The 22,333-nt window shown below is 31.7% G+C and overlaps 1 protein-coding gene across 1 annotated transcript in view; it reads left to right on the top strand.

Annotated features, from left to right (window-relative positions):
* The window catches only part of LOC124355650, a 49,132-nt gene that overhangs the window by 24,123 nt on the left and 2,676 nt on the right, over positions 1 to 22,333 (top strand). The gene's annotated exons all lie outside the window — the stretch shown is intronic.

Below are 22,333 nucleotides of genomic sequence, written 5' to 3'. Positions count from 1 at the left end.
TAAACTACATGTAGCAATAAATAAATAATAATATAACAAAACTCACTGCCAAACATTTGTGATACTCCTGTCATTCGAGTAAAGAATACTTCATTAATCAAAACCTATAAACAACTACTGATGTGAAGTGTTGTCTTATGTGTTAGTATTATTTAAACGGCATAACAGGTTCTTAAAAATGTATGTTGCTGATCCAACTCACTTCAAACTGTTGCATATAAAAACTTATTTATTTAATCTGTTGAACTTCTTTTTTCTGGGTAATGTTATTATTTTAATTGGCTTCTAACTGAACTTTGTTTCACTGTGATTACTCTCTTTCTGGCTCTATTTTCAATCTGATTAACTTATCGCTGATTATCTTTCTACTGTCATTGGGTACTTTCTTAATTCTTATTTTCTTGCAATTGGATTTTTGGCAACGATTGAATTTCTCTGTTTTCTCTGTGATTGCTTTATAATTTTTTCTGGTTTTACACTGAACTTCTTCTTCACTACGATTGGGTTTTTGCTTGTTTTTTTTCTTTGTTATTATTAGTTTTGTGCTGAATTGTGTTTTCACTGTGATTTGTTTACCGGTTCCCTCTGTTTTCACTGTGATTAGATTCTCCCTGAATCTGTTTTTACCTTGATTGGTTTCACGCTTGTTGTTTCTGTCTTCACTGAGAGTCGTTTCTCGTTTTAATAATGCTGTTAAGAACTCAATAATAATATTGGCAAAAATTATAAACATAACGCAAACACGTATTTACAAAACTTGGTTATACTCTCTGCTTCGTCACGTATTCAAAATATATAGTCACATCTTAAAGCAACTTCGCATATCACTCGTATATTACATATATCTGTAATACATCTTTCTTTTATAAGAATACATCGTAATAAAGCATCAAACAATTAAACTAAAATGTCCTACTAGATACCGGGCTCTAAATTATGTTACAGAAACCAGTTTTCCATCTAAAATATAATACCTGTAATTCTCTAAGTGTTTCTTATTACTATTAACAGTATATCATTCAATTGTATGTACTATTCATACAATTATAACCTACTCTGATATTGATAAAAAAATATTAATGTGTTCAAATTTATTTTAATTTAAAGAGAGCGTATGATTTCTAATAAAATATTGAAATAATGTATTTATTACTTCATGCATGATGCAATAGTCTCAAAATTATGTTGTACGAGTAATACTTTTTAACTGTAAATTACTTTTTAACTACTGGTACATAAACTACCAATTACATAAACTACTACACTACTGATCAATTAAATATGCTAACAATCTGTGTATTTCTTTATCTTTATATAGTCTCATTTACTTACGCATTAAATGTAAAACGGATTTACGCACCAAAAGTACTTGCTCGGTAGGGATTTGAACTCGTACCGATTTACGTCAAAGTTAAATAACGAGAAATTAATACATTTTTCAAATATGTTTATAATAGATAAAATAATGTGTTTAATATTATTACCTAGTTAAGTTACACTCTGACTGAACAACACAAAGAAAATTACTGACTAAATATCTACATTGTTCAAAGTCACATTAACTAGTTTTCACACTCTGGATTAACACCACAATGAACACTACTGACTAAATAAGAAATTGTTTAACTAAACTGTCATTACCTAATTAAGTTACCTTCGGATTTAAAAACACAACAAACATTATTGAATAAACAAGAAATTGCTCAACTAAAGGCACATTACCTAGTTAAGTTACCTTCGGACTTAAAAAAACAGCAAACATTACTGACTAAATAATAATTTGCTCAACTAAAGGCACACTACCTAGTAAAGTTACCTTCGGACTTACAACAATACAACTTGTTTACTGATTACTGACTTACTGGTCTAATGCGGCGAAATTAAATTTACTCTTTTTCAATAATCTTGACGTCCCAATCTACTGTGTTGGGACGATGAAATCGAAACTATACTTATGGAGACTACTATTACTAATTCAGGTTACTTAGGTTATTTTGCATATTTTACAACAAGTGTATTAAACTGTCTTAGAACTATTGAAGTTATTGGCACTTGTTACATGACCCTCATTCAGATGTGAACTACATAACTTACTTTTCAACTGTAAACAATAATTACAGATATTTCGACTTTTATTTCACTTTACTTAACAGTTACTGAATTAATACTTATTGACAATAACAACTACACTACTGTACCTAACAATATAATTCATTCAGTGACTCATCAACTACAAATATTATTTACATACAATTTGACTTTACATTTAATTTACAGTAATGTCTAGCTGACAGTAATGAATAATTGCGTGGAACATCGAGCCAGAATATATTTATACTTAATACCGTATAGTTACGCTATTATTAGCCTACTTAGCGACACAATATAACTTTAATGAGGCACCAACTGTGTTTTATGAACCCATTTTACTGTCCTGAATTACTAACTGTAAGGAATAAAACTTCTTAAGGTCACTCTGACAATACAATATAGGGTATTGAGATTTACTAATTTATTAACTGCAAAATACGTTTTTAATCTTCAAATTATTTCACTCTAACATAAAAATAAATTTAATTTACAAACAAAAGTATTAAACACATAAAACTCATAAACAATCAATATCTCCAAGTTAGCTTACTGTAACTTGTCAATAAAATGTACTTTACTGACCGATCAACTTTTAATACTGATTAAATACACATATAACAATAAAATTTCATTTAGCTTACTGTAACTTGTCAATAAAATGTACTTTACTGACCGATCAACTTTTAATACTGATTAAATACACATATAACAATAAAATTTCATTTAGCTTACTGTAACTTGTCAATAAAATGTACTTTACTGACCGATCAACTTTTAATACTGAATAAATACACATAAAACAATAACATTTCCTTTAGCTTACTATAACTTTTCAACCCAATGCACTTACTGACTGATGAACTGATAATACTAATTAAATACTCATGAAATTCATATAGAATAAAATCTAACACTTTACTTTGTTCTCTGCACTAATACTAATATTGCAATGTAGGAATATGGTACACCGCGTAGCAGGCCTCGGTGAGGTTGGATGCAAAATTTCAAATCTATCGCTCATTTCATTCTCGAGATGTCCTGAGGAAAGATAGACAGACAATAATGCAGAAAAGACATTGACACAAAATTGACGCTTAGCAAACTCCATAGTTGGACATACACTATCATACTAGAACTCACTCTTGTCTGTGTACGTAGAAATGAAGTTATGTGCAAAATTTATATCTACACCTGATCTTTCTTAAGATATCTTATCACATGATACATTAATTTTTTCATAGAAGTGAATAAATTATCAAATTTTCAGTACTACAACGAAATAGTGCACTAAAATCAATTCTTGTCACCAAATTCTAAAATTCTAAAGAATTTCATACAGAATAACCACACTTTTTTATGTTACTGTACCTTCTAAACACAACTTACTTCAATGTCCAATTGACTACAGATATTATTTACACGGAATATCATCATTTTAAGAAGTTTCTGCACAACGCAAAGTACTTTACTTGACTGAACAAATACAACTCATAAACAATAGCATTACTGACTGATAAATTTTAAATATTACTCAACCAGGCCTTATATAACATCACTGTAAGTTACTATAACTTGACAAAGCTGTGTAATTTACTAACGATTCAGCTCTAAATACAATTCATAGAGAGCAACTCTTTTTATTCTTGAAATTGTAAGAACGACATTACTTAATTATCAATTGTAAATATTACTCATGCAGAATACAAATTCTTTAGGTTAATGTAACTTGTCAACTATGGGCTTAGTGCGTTAGTTACTGATCAACTTTTAATCATTTAAAATGGCATCACTATAAGTTACTATAACTTAAAAATTCTACTAACGATTAAAATTTAATACAGTTCACAGACAACACCTTGTTAAGTTACGACAAAACATTAAGGCACGACATAATTTAGTGATACACCATTTATAAATACTACTCACGCGTAATAAACATTACGTAGGCTACTGTAAATTATTAGCAATTTACTTTCACTGGTAAAATAAAAATACCAAATACAAATGTGAAAAAAGTTACTGTAACTATTCAACTAAATACAATTCAGCCACCCTTCGACCAATTGTAAGTACTATTTATACATTTGTTACTACTCTTCTACTCGAGTACAATAACATCAATATAGGTTACTACATGACAACAAAATTAAATTGAATTACTGGTGAAGATTGAACAACTCATGCAGATTGACATCAATGTCGATTACTGTTAATTAACTACACTATGTACTTTACTGACTGATCAAGATTAAGTACTACAAATACAAAATTACATCAACGTTGTTATCCATTCCTCTTCAACACTACGTAGGCAACTTTAATGATAGGTCAAACATAAATACTACGTAGATAACGCCATCAATTATACGAGTTATTTCTTCATATACAATTACAACTAATTGTACTTTACTCACTTATCGACTATCATACAGAATGATATTATTGTATGATTGTATTATTGTATGTAATATTTGAATGATCAAACGATAATATTACTCACGCAGAATGTCGTTAACGTTGGTTACTGTTGCTTCTTCAAACAATGTACAGAAGTATACAAAGTGCCCGAAAAATCCCACATCATTACACGACGTTTAAACAAATATTACTCTACAGAAACGCCTTCTGACTATTCTTATTAAATATTGTCAACAAAATGTGCTGTACTGACTGATTAACTTAAAATATTAAGCATGCTGAAATCATTACAGTCGGTTAAGCAAACTTGACGACAGTGTATTTTAAACACTGATGAACTATAAATATTAATCATTCAGAGAACATATCACTATAATTTATTGTATCTAGGAAACATAATGAACGTTAATAGCTGATTTTCTGCAGCTATTACTCTTACAGAAAAATGTAGCTTACTGACACTTCCCAACGAAATGTACTGATGGATCCACTCAGCATACTACTTATACAGTACATTCACAGTACGTAACTGTAACTGGACAACAAAATATACAAATGTTTAATAGCGATCAAACTTTAAATACTATGCAATCAGAATACCATCATTGTAGGTTATTGTAACATGTTAACGAAATATACTTACTGACTATCAACTTTAAACACTACTTATTGAAGGACAATGTAGTAAGTCATCAATTTGTGTTTTACTATTAACTTTAAAAACTACAGATATAAAATTAATATATATGTATATTATTACTATAACTAAACAAGATACTGTTATTGCCTATTAAACTCAATTAGTAGGACCTCATAGAGTCAATACATGTATAACGCATTAATACATTACTTTTACTATAACTAAACAGCGAAATGTACTTTACTAACCATCAATTTTAATTTTTCTTATTCAATATACCATCATTGTAGGGCAAAGTAAATATATACAATATATATTTCAATGACGAATTAACTTTTAATACTACTTATTCAGATTAACATCACTGTAGGTCACAATAACAAGGTCAACGAAACATACTATAAAGACTGATCTCACAAATCACAATCCTGCTCATTCAAATTTGCTGCATGGTAAAGTACTATAACGAGATGTACCCTAAAGGCTGATCAATTTTAATTGACCAACTTACTGTTCATACAGACTAATCTCAATTAATTAGATTACGAAATGCACTAATTGACAACTAAGTGTATCCACTTTCATACTACTGTCAGTTACTGTGCTAAACGAAAACTTAACAGCGTTGTCGTTGGGTCAGAATACGAAATTTTACTGCTAACAGTACTTTACTGACAACTTTCAATATTGCCCACACAGAATAACATCACTCAAGGTTAATGTAACCGGACAAAGACATTTACTTAACTGACTATTGCACTTGAAAAATACTGCTAATACAGAATAACATCATTGTACTCAATAATACTGTTACTGGGATACTATATCAACTTAACTGGCTGTTCGCCATCAATACTGCTAATAAAGAATACCATCATTGTACAGTATTTTACTGTTACTGGAATACGACACCCACTTAACTTACTAATCATCTTCAAAACTGACAATACAGAAAAACATCATTGTACAGTATTTTACTGTTACTGGAATGCGACACCCACTTAACTTACTACTCATCTTCAAAACTGACAATACAGAAAAACATCATTGTACAGTATTTTACTGTTACTGGAATGCAACACCCACTTAACTTACTACTCATCTTCAAAACTGACAATACAGAAAAACATCATTGTACAGTATTTTACTGTTACTGGAATGCAACACCCACTTAACTTACTACTCATCTTCAAAACTGACAATACAGAATAATATCATTGTACAGTATTTTACTGTTACTGGAATGCGACACCCACTTAACTTACTACTCATCTTCAAAATTGCTAATACAGAATAACATCATTGTACAGTATTTTACTGTTACTGGAATACGATACCCACTTAACTTATTACTCATCTTCAAAATTGTTAATACAGAATAACATCATTGTACAGTATTTTACTGTTACTGGAATACGACACCCACTTAACTTACTACTCATCTTCAAAACTGACAATACAGAATAACATCATTTTACTGTATAATACTGTTACTGGATACAATATCTACTTAACTAGCTCTTCGCCATCACTACTGCTAATATAGAATAACATCATTGTAATGTATGTTACTCTTACTGAAATACGATATCTATATAACTGACTATTCACATTCAAAACTGCTAATGCAGAATAACATCACTCATGGGCAATGTAACCGGACAAAGACATTTACTTAACTGACTATTTTACTTGAAAAATACTGCTAATACAGAATAACATCATTGTACAGTATTTTACTGTTACTGGAATACGATACCCACTTAACTTACTACTCATCTTCAAAATTGTTAATACAGAATAACATCATTGTACAGTATTTTACTGTTACTGGAATACGATACCCACTTAACTTATTACTCATCTTCAAAACTGACAATACAGAATAACATCATTGTACAGTATTTTACTGTTACTGGAATACGACACCCACTTAACTTACTACTCATCTTCAAAACTGACAATACAGAAAAACATCATTGTACAGTATTTTACTGTTACTGGAATACGACACCCACTTAACTTACTACTCATCTTCAAAACTGACAATACAGAATAACATCATTGTACAGTATTTTACTGTTACTGGAATACGATACCCACTTAACTTACTACTCATCTTCAAAATTGCTAATACAGAATAACATCATTGTACAGTATTTTACTGTTACTGGAATACGACACCCACTTAACTTACTACTCATCTTCAAAACTGACAATACAGAAAAACATCATTGTACTGTATTTTACTGTTACTGGATACAATATCTACTTAACTAGCTCTTCGCCATCACTACTGCTAATATAGAATAACATCATTGTAATGTATGTTACTCTTACTGAAATACGATATCTATATAACTGACTATTCACATTCAAAACTGCTAATGCAGAATAACATCACTCATGGGCAATGTAACCGGACAAAGACATTTACTTAACTGACTATTTTACTTGAAAAATACTGCTAATACAGAATAACATCATTGTACAGTACATTACTGTTACTGGAATACGATACCCACTTAACTTACTACTCATCTTCAAAATTGCTAATACAGAATAACATCATTTTACTGAATAATATTGTTACTGGGATACGTCATCTACTTATCTGACTGTTCACCTTCAATAATGCTAATACAAAATAACATCATTGTATAATATTTTACTGTTACTAGATTACAATATCTACTTAACTGACTGTTCACCTTCAATACTGTTATTCTCCTCCAAACTGCTAATAAAGGATGACATTATTGAACTATATAATACTGTTACGGGGATACGATATCTACTTAACTGGCTGTTCACCTTCAATACTGCTAATAAAGAATACCATCATTGTACAGTATTTTACTGTTACTGGAATACGACACCCACTTAACTTACTAATCATCTTCAAAACTGACAATACAGAAAAACATCATTGTACAGTATTTTACTGTTACTGGAATGCGACACCCACTTAACTTACTACTCATCTTCAAAACTGACAATACAGAAAAACATCATTGTACAGTATTTTACTGTTACTGGAATGCGACACCCACTTAACTTACTACTCATCTTCAAAACTGACAATACAGAATAATATCATTGTACAGTATTTTACTGTTACTGGAATGCGACACCCACTTAACTTACTACTCATCTTCAAAATTGCTAATACAGAATAACATCATTGTACAGTATTTTACTGTTACTGGAATACGACACCCACTTAACTTACTACTCATCTTCAAAACTGACAATACAGAAAAACATCATTGTACAGTATTTTACTGTTACTGGAATACGACACCCACTTAACTTACTAATCATCTTCAAAACTGACAATACAGAAAAACATCATTGTACAGTATTTTACTGTTACTGGAATGCGACACCCACTTAACTTACTAATCATCTTCAAAACTGACAATACAGAAAAACATCATTGTACAGTATTTTACTGTTACTGGAATGCGACACCCACTTAACTTACTACTCATCTTCAAAATTGCTAATACAGAATAATATCATTGTACAGTATTTTACTGTTACTGGAATGCGACACCCACTTAACTTACTACTCATCTTCAAAATTGCTAATACAGAATAATATCATTGTACAGTATTTTACTGTTACTGGAATACGATACCCACTTAACTTACTACTCATCTTCAAAATTGCTAATACAGAATAACATCATTTTACTGAATAATATTGTTACTTGGATACGTCATCTACTTATCTGACTGTTCACCTTCAATAATGCTAATACAAAATAACATCATTGTATAATATTTTACTGTTACTAGATTACAATATCTACTTAACTGACTGTTCACCTTCAATACTGTTATTCTCCTCCAAACTGCTAATAAAGGATGACATTATTGTACTATATAATACTGTTACGGGGATACGATATCTACTTAACTGGCTGTTCACCTTCAATAATGCTAATACAGAATAACATCATTGTACTGTATGGTACTCTGGAATACTGAATACGATATCTATTTAACTGATTATTCACATTCAAAACTGCTAACACAGAATAACATCATTGTACTGTATAATACTGTTGTTGGGATACGATATTGACTACTTAATCTACTTAATTGACTGTTCACCTTCAATAATGATAATGCAGAATAACATCATTTTACTGTATTATACTGTTGTTGGGATACGATACCTATTTAACTGACTGTTCACCTTCAATAATGCTAAAACAGAACAACATCATTTTACTGTATTATACTGTTGCTGGGATACGATATCTACTTAACTGAATGCTCACCTTCAGTACTGCTAATACACAATAACATCATTGCACAGTATTTTACTGTTACTGGAATACGATGATACCCACTTAACTTACTACTCATCTTCAAAATTGCTAATACAGAATAACACCATTTTACTGTATAATACTGTTACTGGGATACGTTATCTACTTAAATGACTGTTCACCTTCAATAATGCTAATACAAATTAACATCATTGTATCATATTTTACTGTTACTAGAATATAATACTACTTAACTGACTGTTCACCTTCAATCCTGTTATTCTCCTTCAAAACTGCTAATAAAGAATGACATAATTGTACTGTATAATACTGTTGTTGGGATACGATATCTACTTAACTGACTGTTCAAATTTAATAATGCTAATACAGAATAACATCATTGTACTGTACGGTAGTCTTACTGGGATACGATATCTTTTTTAACTGATTATTCACATTTAAAACTGCTAACACAGAATAACATCATTGCACTGAATAATACTGTTACTGGGATTCGATATCTATTTAACTGATTATTCTCCTTCAAAACTGCTAATAAAGGATGACATTATTGTACTGTATTATACTGTTGCTGGGATACGATATCTACTTAACTGGCTGTTCACCTTCAATAATGCTAATACAGAATAATATCACTTTACTGTATTATACTGTTGCTGGGATACGATATCTACTTAACTGACTGTTCACCTTCAATAATGCCTTCAAAACTGCTGATAAAGAATGACATCATTGTACTGTACAATACTGTTACTGGGATACGATATCTACTTAACTGGCTGTTCACCTTCAATTCAAAACTGCTAATACAGAATAATATCATTTTACTGTACAATACTGTTGCTGGGATACGATATCTACTTAACTGGCTGTTCACCTTCAATAATGCTAATACAGAATAATATCATTTTACTGTATTATACTGTTGCTGGGATACGATATCTACTTAACTGACTGTTCACCCTCAATACTGTTATTCTCCTTCAAAACTGCTGATAAAGAATGACATCATTGTACTGTACAATACTGTTACTGGGATACGATATCTACTTAACTGGCTGTTCACCTTCAATAATGCTAATACAGAATAATATCATTTTACTGTATTATACTGTTGCTGGGATACGATATCTACTTAACTGACTGTTCACCCTCAATACTGTTATTCTCCTTCAAAACTGCTGATAAAGAATGACATCATTGTACTGTACAATACTGTTACTGGGATACGATATCTACTTAACTGGCTGTTCACCTTCAATAATGCTAATACAGAATAATATCATTTTACTGTACAATACTGTTGCTGGGATACGATATCTACTTAACTGACTGTTCACCTTCAATAATGCTAATACAGAATAATATCATTTTACTGTATTATACTGTTGCTGGGATACGATATCTACTTAACTGACTGTTCACCCTCAATACTGTTATTCTCCTTCAAAACTGCTGATAAAGAATGACATCATTGTACTGTACAATATTGTTACTGGGATACGATATCTACTTAACTGGCTGTTCACCCTCAATACTGTTATTCTCCTTCAAAACTGCTGATAAAGAATGACATCATTGTACTGTACAATACTGTTGCTGGGATACGATATCTACTTAACTGGCTGTTCACCTTCAATAATGCTAATACAGAATAATATCATTTTACTGTATTATACTGTTGCTGGGATACGATATCTACTTAACTGACTGTTCACCCTCAATACTGTTATTCTCCTTCAAAACTGCTGATAAAGAATGACATCATTGTACTGTACAATATTGTTACTGGGATACGATATCTACTTAACTGGCTGTTCACCTTCAATAATGCTAATACAGAATAATATCATTTTACTGTATTATACTGTTGCTGGGATACGATATCTACTTAACTGACTGTTCACCCTCAATACTGTTATTCTCCTTCAAAACTGCTGATAAAGAATGACATTATTGTACTGTATAATATTGTTACTGGGATACGATATCTACTTAACTGGCTGTTCACCTTCAATAATGCTAATACGGAATAATATCATTTTACTGTATTATACTGTTGCTGGGATACGATATCTCCTTAACTGGCTGTTCATATTCAATACTGCTAATTATACCGTTACTTGATTACGACATCTACTTTTCTGACTAAACAACTTTTAATGGTGTTTATTTACAATTACATCACACTAGGTTACTATAACCGGACAGCGACATCTACTTTACTGCCTGTTCATCCTTAATACTATTCATCCATCTTTGTCCTATATTTCTCTATTACTAGTTACCGAGATACTTTTCTGACTAAACAACTTCAATAACTTTCACACAGGATAACATAACTCTAGTTAAATGTAACCGCACAACGACATCTACTTTTCGTGGATGTTCACCTGCAATAATGCTCATACATTATAACATAACTCGAGTTTACTGTGATCAGTTACTGTCGAAGTACTTTACTAACAAATCATTTTTCATACATCTTATACACAATAATATCCTTGCAGCTTACTGTAATTGAACGAAACTTTACTGAACGAACAACTTCCAACTATCGTAAAAGTAAATAACATCACTCTAGTTTACTGTGACCGGAAAACGAAATATACTTTACTGACTCATCAATCATCAATACTGTTCTTACAGGATAATATTACAGTTAGTTACCGTGACTGGACGACGAAATACGAATATACTTTCTGATTTATTACTTATCATCAATACTTATATTACAGGATAACATTGCTCCTAGTTACTGTGACTGAACAACTAAATATACTTTATTGGCTCATAAATCATCAATACTGGTCTTACAGAAAAACATTACTTTTAGTTACTGTGACTGGACAACGAAATATATGTACTTTACTGAATCATCAGTACTTGTGTTACAGAATAACATTACTACTAGTTACAGTGACGGGACAACGACAGATCCTTTACTGACTCATCAATCATCAATACTGTTCTTACAGGATAATATTACAGTTAGTTACTGTGACTAGACGACGAAATACGAATATACTTTCTGATTTATTACTTATCATCAATACTTATATTACAGGATAACATTGCTCCTAGTTACTGTGACTGAACAACTAAATATACTTTATTGGCTCATAAATTATCAATACTGGTCTTACAGAAAAACATTACTCCTAGTTACTGTGACTGGACGACGAAATATGTGTACTTTACTGACTCATCAATCATCAATACTGTTCTTACAGAATAATATTACTTCTAGTTACTGTGACTGGACAACGAAATATACTTTACTGAATCATCTATCATCAGTACTTGTGTTACAGAATAACATTACTCTTGGTTACTGTGACTTGAAAACGAAACTGTCTTTATTGACTCATAAATCATCAATTCTGGTCTATCAGAATAACATTCCTCTTAGTAACTGTAACTGGACAACAAAATATACTTTACTGACTCATAAATCATCAATACAAGCCTTACAGAATAACATTACCCTTAGTTACTGTTACTGGATAATGACATACCCTTTACTGACTCATAAATCATCAATACTGGTCTCAAAGAATAACATTACTTCTATAGTTACTGTGGCTGGACCACAAAATATACTTTTCGGCTCATAAATCATCAATACTGGTCTCAAAGAATAACATTACTCCTAGTTACTGTGATTGGACAACGACATATCCGTTACAGACTCATAAATACTGGCCTTACAGAATAACATTACTTCTTGTTACTGTGACTGGACAACGAAATATACTTTACTGAATCATCTATCATCAATACTTGTCATGCAGAATAACATTACTCTTGGTTACTGTGACTTGAAAACGAAACTGTCTTTATTGACTCATAAATCATCAATTCTGGTCTAACAGAATAACATTACTCTTAGTAACTGTAACTGGACAACAAAATATACTTTACTGACTCATAAATCATCAATACAAGCCTTACAGAATAACATTACCCTTAGTTACTGTTACTGGATAATGACATACCCTTTACTGACTCATAAATCATCAATACTGGTCTCAAAGAATAACATTACTTCTATAGTTACTGTGGCTGGACCACAAAAATATACTTTTCGGCTCATAAATCACAATACTGGTCTTACAGAATAACATTACTCCTAGTTACTGTGATTGGACAACGACATGTCCATTACAGACTCATAAATACTGGCCTTACAGAATAACATTACTTCTTGTTACTGTGACTGGACAATGAAATATATGTACTTTACTGACTCATCAATCATCAATACTGTTCTTACAGAATAACATTACTTCTAGTTACTGTGACTGGACAACGAAATATACTTTACTGAATCATCTATCATCAATATACTTGTCTTACAGAATAACATTACTCTTGGTTACTGTGACTGGACAACGAAACTGTACTTTATTGACTCATAAATCATCAATACTGGTCTTACAGAATAACATTACTCTTAGTTACTGTAACTGGACAACAAAATATACTTTACTGACTCATAAATCATCAATACAAGCCTTACAGAATAACATTACCCTTAGTTACTGTTACTGGACAATGACATATCCTTTACTGACTCATAAATCATCAATACTGGTCTCAAAGAATAACATTACTTCTATAGTTACTGTGACTGGACCACGAAATATACTTTTCGGCTCATAAATCATCAATACTGGTCTTACAGAATAACATTACTCCTAGTTACTGTGATTGGACAACGACATGTCCATTACAGACTCATAAATACTGGCCTTACAGAATAACATTACTTCTTGTTACTGTGACTTGACAATGAAATATATGTACTTTACTGACTCATCAATCATCAATACTGTTCTTACAGAATAACATTACTTCTAGTTACTGTGACTGGACAACGAAATATATACTTTACTGAATCATCTATCATCAATACTACTTGTCATTCAGAATAACATTACTCCTAGTTACTGTGACTGGACAACGAAATATTCTTTATTGACTCATAAATCATCAATACTGGTCTTACAGAATAACATTACTTCTAGTTACTGTGACTGGACAACGAAATATACTTTACTGACTCATCAATCATCAATACTGTTCTTACAGAATAACATTACTCTTAGTTACTGTGACTGGACAACGAAATATACCTTTACTGACTCATCTATCATCAATACTGTTCTTACAGAATAACATTACTCCTAGTTACTGTGACGGGACAACGACAGATCCTTTACTGCCTCATAAATCATCAATACAAGCCTTACAGAATAACATTACCCTTAGTTACTGTTACTGGACAATGACATACCCTTTACTGACTCATAAATCATCAATACTGGTCTCAAAGAATAACATTACTTCTATAGTTACTGTGACTGGACCACGAAATATACTTTTCGGCTCATAAATCACAATACTGGTCTTACAGAATAACATTACTCCTAGTTACTGTGATTGGACAACGACATATCCATTACAGACTCATAAATACTGGCCTTACAGAATAACATTACTTCTTGTTACTGTGACTGGACAACGAAATATACTTTACTGAATCATCTATCATCAATACTTGTCATGCAGAATAACATTACTCTTGGTTACTGTGACTGGACAACGAAACTGTCTTTACTGACTCATCAATCATCAATACTGTTCTTACAGAATAACATTACTCTTAGTAACTGTAACTGGACAACAAAATATACTTTACTGACTCATAAATCATCAATACAAGCCTTACAGAATAACATTACCCTTAGTTACTGTTACTGGATAATGACATACCCTTTACTGACTCATAAATCATCAATACTGGTCTCAAAGAATAACATTACTTCTATAGTTACTGTGGCTGGACCACAAAATATACGTTTTCGGCTCATAAATCACAATACTGGTCTTACAGAATAACATTACTCCTAGTTACTGTGATTGGACAACGACATGTCCATTACAGACTCATAAATACTGGCCTTACAGAATAACATTACTTCTTGTTACTGTGACTTGACAATGAAATATATGTACTTTACTGACTCATCAATCATCATTACTGTTCTTACAGAATAACATTACTTCTAGTTACTGTGACTGGACAACGAAATATACTTTACTGAATCATCTATCATCAATAGGCTACTTGTCATTCAGAATAACATTACTCTTGGTTACTGTGACTGGACAACGAAATATTCTTTATTGACTCATAAATCATCAATACTGGTCTTACAGAATAACATTACTCTTAGTAACTGTAACTGGACAGCAAAATATATTTTACTGGCTCAGCAATCATCAGTACTTCTGTTAAAGAATAACATTACTCTTAGTTACTGTGACTGGACAACGAAATACCTTTACTGACTCATCAATCATCAATACTGTTCTTACAGAATAACATTACTCTTAGTAACTATAACTGGACAACAAAATATAACTTTACTGCCTCATAAATCATCAATACAAGCCTTACAGAATAACATTACCCTTAGTTACTGTTACTGGACAATGACATACCCTTTACTGACTCATAAATCTTCAATACTGGTCTCAAAGAATAACATTACTTCTATAGTTACTGTGGCTGGACCACGAAATATACTTTTCGGCTCATAAATCACAATACTGGTCTTACAGAATAACATTACTCCTAGTTACTGTGATTGGACAACGACATGTCCATTACAGACTCATAAATACTGGCCTTACAGAATAACATTACTTCTTGTTACTGTGACTGGACAATGAAATATATGTACTTTACTGACTCATCAATCATCAATACTGTTCTTACAGAATAACATTACTTCTAGTTACTGTGACTGGACAACGAAATATACTTTACTGAATCATCTATCATCAATACTGGTCTTACAGAATAACATTACTCTTAGTTACTGTAACTGGACAACGAAATATATTTTACTGACTCAGCAATCATCCGTACTTGTGTTACACAATAACATTACTCTTAGTTACTGTGACTGGACAACGAAATAACTTTACTGACTCATCAATCATCATTACTTGTCTTACATAATAACATTACTCTTAATTATTGTTAACAGACAACGAAAAGCACTTTACAGACCAAACAACTTTCAGTAGTGCTCATTTAGAATAACATACTTAGTTACTGTAGCCAGGCAGCGAAATATACTTTACCGTCTCATCTATCATCACTACTCCTCATATAAAATAACATCTAGTTTACAATAGTTTATGAAGCTACAGCACGACATCTACTTTAATGGATGTTACCTCCAATACTGTTCATCCATAATAACATCATGCCAGGTTACTGTTATAGGACTGCAAAAAGTGTCTGGCACCATTTTTCCGTATAGGTTTATATACAATAATATCCTTGCAGCTTACTATAACTGAAAAAAATAATACTTTACTGACCGTACAACTTTCAATTATGTTAATACTGAATAACATCACTCTAGGTTACTGTAACCGACCTAGGAAATATACTTTACTGACTCATCAATGATCAATACTGCTCATACAGAATAACATCACTCTCGGTTACTGTGACCGAACAACGTAATATACTTTCCTGACTAATCATTATCAATACTGCTCATACAAAATAACATCACTCTCGGTTACTGTGCCCGGACAACGCAATATAGTTCACTGACTCATCAATTATCAATACTGCTCATACAGAATAACATCACTCTCGGTTACTGTGCCCGGACAACACAATATAGTTCACTGACTCATCAATTATCAATACCGCTCATACAGAATAACATCACTCTCGGTTACTGTGCCCGGACAACGCAATATAGTTCACTGACTCATCAATTATCAGTACTGCTCATACAGAATAATATCACTCTAGGTTACTGTGACCGAACAACGTAATATACTTTCCTAACTAATCAATTATCAATACTGCTCATACAGAATAACATCACTCTCGGTTACTGTGCCCGGACAACGCAATATAGTTCACTGACTCATCAATTATCAATACTGCTCATACAGAATAACATCACTCTCGGTTACTGTGACCGAACAACGTAATATACTTTCCTGACTAATCAATTATCAATACTGCTCATACAAAATAACATCACTCTCGGTTACTGTGCCCGGACAACGCAATATAGTTCACTGACTCATCAATTATCAGTACTGCTCATACAGAATAATATCACTCTAGGTTACTGTGACCGAACAACGTAATATACTTTCCTGACTAATCATTATCAATACTGCTCATACAAAATAACATCACTCTCGGTTACTGTGCCCGGACAACGCAATATAGTTCACTGACTCATCAATTATCAATACTGCTCATACAGAATAACATCACTCTCGGTTACTGTGCCCGGACAACGCAATATAGTTCACTGACTCATCACTTATCAATATTGCTCATACAGAATAACATCACTCTAGGTTACTGTGCCCGGACAACGCAATATAGTTCACTGACTCATCAATTATCAGTACTGCTCATACAGAATAATATCACTCTAGGTTACTGTGACCGAACAACGTAATATACTTTCCTAACTAATCAATTATCAATACTGCTCATACAGAATAACATCACTCTCGGTTACTGTGCCCGGACAACGCAATATAGTTCACTGACTCATCAATTATCAATACTGCTCATACAGAATAAAATCACTCTAGGTTACTGTGCCCGGACAACGCAATATAGTTCACTGACTCATCAATTATCAATACTGCTCATACAGAATAACATCATTCTAGGTTACTGTGGCCGGACGCTATATACTTTACTGACTCACCAATCATCACTACTGATCTTACAGAATAGCATTCATTCTAGTTACTGTGACCGGACGGCGAAAAAACTTTACTAGCTCATCAATCGTCATTACTTGTCTTACAGCATAACTTTACTCTAAGTGACTGTGACTGGATAACGAAATAAACTTTAATGACTCATCAAGAATCACTACTGCTCATACAGTAGAACGTTACTCTTATTTATTATAATTATGCAACGAAATATACTTTACTGTCTCATCAATCATTACTGCTCATATAGAATAACATCACTCTAGGTTACTGTAATATGACAAGGAAAAGTACTTTACTGACTGAACAACTTTAAATGGGATTACCTTAAAATACTAAACACTCAAAAACTCACTAAAAGTAACTTTATCTTGTTATAGTAGTGATCTCTGAACTTTTGGCAACATTTACTGAGGTCTGCAAGTACTACTCATACTAAATAAGTCTATACGGACGGACTAATCGTATGTGATTGTTATACTATTCACATAGAAAATATCTCTTTACGAATCATATAGAAATGTATAGTCTGGAAATACTGTTTATACCGAATAAACTTTCTTTAGGTAGGATGCTTTTCTAGGCAACCTAATTTTCTTAGTCTTTGAAGGGATGACGTGTACCTCTCCTATAGTGACTTTTTACATTACTTTCTACTTCGGAGTTTTAGAAATGATGATTAGATATACTAGTCCAATCAATACCTTTAACATGCTTGAATTTTTGATAACAACATTGGCGAGTTTTGATGTATTAATCTTTGAGCCGTTTACTTTGTTTTATTACTGAGTGACTGATTCAAACAATCAGCTTGAATTAAGACCTCATTTTTAGGATGCTTGTATCCTTTGGCCTTGAACCTGATTTGAACACTTGAATTTTCAAGAGTTCTACTATTTGGATGGCATTAGCCCATGTAACAATCTTTAATGCATAAAGATATAATAAATAAATTCATAGAGTGTGTTTACATTACTCTGATTATAGAATATCAATGTAATTTACTGACTGATAATTTACAAACAATACTTAAATTTTGTCATAAATTTCAGTTTCTGTAGTTTCACATTGCAAATTTACTTTACTTTTTTCATAAACTAATAACTTTGCTTGAGTTGCAATATTAGGAATTTTGCTTGCTTTGATTTCAACACTCAATACTCTTGTCTGTTCAACCACAATCATTCCTTAAACAGGATAATATTCATTTCAGTACATTGTTTTAGATAGTATAATGGCTCTTTAACCAGTAACGTATTTCCAATAACTTTAATAATTTTCTTGCTTTGATTTCAACACTCAATACTCTTGCCTGTTCAACCACAATCATTGCTTAAACAGGATAATATCCATTTCAGTATATTATTTTAGATAGTATAATGGCTCTTTAACCAGTAACGTATTTCCAATAACTTTAATAATTAAAGTTCAAAGTTTTAGCTGAACTTTATTGATTCCCATACTGCAACTTTACGTTAAGTAGGTTATTCTACTAGAAGTTCTCTTTGTAAAACCTATGGTATGGTATTTTAATATCAGTAACTAATTCACTTAATAGAGAGTTCAAGTACAAACAATACTTAAATAGAATTTTAACTAGCTAAATTACTCTTTATTCCATGTTCTCAGTATTACCCACTTATCAACTACGTGCTCTCATGGTGTGTCAAGTTTTAATAACTTTTACTGTAACATTTTGATTTACTTACAAAGTACACAGCTAGAAATATAAAGTAAATAAGGTACTGACTACATTGAATTTGTAACATCTTGTTGGTCTTTTCTCTGCATTAACAATAATCAATAACTAAATTTTATTACAGTACTTTGCTACATCCCAATAAACTTTACTGAAACCACTAAAAACTTGCTTCTTGTGGTCCAGGACCTGAGAACCAATTTGCATCCTATAAAACACTCAACCTAGTTTTTCATGGAATTTATAGAACAATTTCGTCTAGGATAGAAATTGATTGTCAGCTGTGCCGTGTTCGGAGGGAGTAAAAAATGGATGGGCGGGGAAAGGGTGGGATCTGTTTTTCTTGTATTATATTTATTTTAGATTGAGACACTTAAAGCAAACTGCCAAATAGACATAAAGATAAAATTTAAGTCTCTTAATCTCTTTGGCTAAGGATGATATAACTGTCATTTAGGTTATGATAAAATTACTACTATATAATCAGGAGGAAAATTATCCTTTCATATTTTAAACCTTTTGTCACCCTCCACTTCTACCCTAACCAAAACTAACACTGCTAAGATCGATTTCTTTCTTTAGAGAAATGTTTGGCAATTTCCCAAACTAGCTTATATGCTTTTGCAATGCAAATTCGTTCTTGACTTCTGGACTATCATACTGATTATTTATCATCAAATTTAATCCCATATACTGCAATATATCTACTAATCTTTTAATTTATCAATTGAAACATAATCACAGTATCACCAATGTCAGTTACTGCACACAAGTAATTCCTTTTTTAATCATAAACTACAATACTTGTTTCGGCTGTCCTAAATTTGTGCTGTAAAATCTTAATTTACTTGTTGGGTCATCAATTACATGTATCCAATAATAATAGTATTACTATCTTTCTTCCAGTACCTTCAATCAGTCTTTTTCTTTCCTCCACTATCTAGTCTTTTTTCTTCCATTCTACTGTAATGTACTTTTCTTGAAAACCTGTGTTCCTCCATCCTCTTCATATGTCAAAATCTTACCTTTCTCGTCCTTTCTGATTCATTCCTCACAGACACACCAATCGATATTCTGTTATTTTGCATATTACCATGCTGTTTATGTATAAACCCCATTTTGTAAGGTTGCAGCCCCCTCTTGTATCTTCATCCCATCTCCTAAGTCAGCTCAATACACTGAAAACTGGAGAATTGTAATTTTAAAATATAACATTTGCATCAACTTATTGTATTATTATAATGCGAGGGTTTAGGTATTTTGGTGATTTGTTTGTACTAACATACCTTATTAATTCTCTCTTGTTTTTGTGCTATTTATAAATGCTGTTTTCTAAAAAAATATCAATTTTATAAAAGCACAATTACTTATGAATGCTTAAAAACAAAAGCTAGTAACGATTATAAACCATGCAGTGTTGAGCAAATTCTAGTTTTTACTCATAAATTTGTAAAGCAAAGCTAGGCTCATTCAAACCAATGATAAAAATGTGCTGCTAAACATATCTACGGATTTTTGTGGGTTATTTTATACATATATTTCCATCTTGGGTTCCAAATATTTATTTAAAGATTTTTTATAAAAGCACTAAAATTCACTTGTTAACCTTCCATTTTAATTTTTTCCTTCACAAATAATATAAACGGCAAAGTTCTCATCTTGAATCTTATAAAAGGCTTAGTTAAAAGAGAGGATAATCTCTAGGTTCCATTTATTTACATTACTGAGATCAAAAATCCCTAAAATAAGTACTTTTCGAACAATTGCAATTGAAGTCGGATTAGTACATATTTTTTTAAAGATTAAACAACTGTTTTAAGCAATTCCTATCTTAAAATAATCTAGTATATGGCGTTGTCAGGATTTTCTTTTACATAACCAACCATCCTTTTGCATTGTGTTCTGGTTTATCATGCTTTCTTCATAAACTCTTGCACTTGTTTTTCAGCATGTAATCTCAGTCCTTTTGTGTAATTTCCATAGCTCACACTGTGTTAAATTTGACTTTGATCCTTATCCATCCCATTGTTTCTCATTTGACAATATTGCCATCATAACTTCAAAAAAACCTAGAGCCTCATAAAATTACAGAGTATTTACGTAGACAAGCAAAGTTTTGGGAAGTCAACTCAAAATTACATTATTCACACTTTTATTAGTATTGGGAGTGTGCCTATGCATATACATTTTTGAGAAGGTCTGTCATTAAACAGGACATCAAATACTGGCTTTTTATATTTCATTTGTACCTGAGGTATTAAATTTGTATGTGAATAAGTAACTTAGAAGGAAGTGATAAGAATAAAAATTCACAGAATGGAACTACAGCAACCGCCCAAGGTGCTTTACAGCATTAGATTGTGCAACACATTTATTTGAGATACTATATGT

The sequence above is a fragment of the Homalodisca vitripennis genome, chromosome 2, assembly GCF_021130785.1.
Source record: "Homalodisca vitripennis isolate AUS2020 chromosome 2, UT_GWSS_2.1, whole genome shotgun sequence".
Classification (NCBI taxonomy): domain Eukaryota; kingdom Metazoa; phylum Arthropoda; class Insecta; order Hemiptera; family Cicadellidae; genus Homalodisca; species Homalodisca vitripennis.
This window is presented reverse-complemented; position numbering and strand designations above follow the sequence as displayed.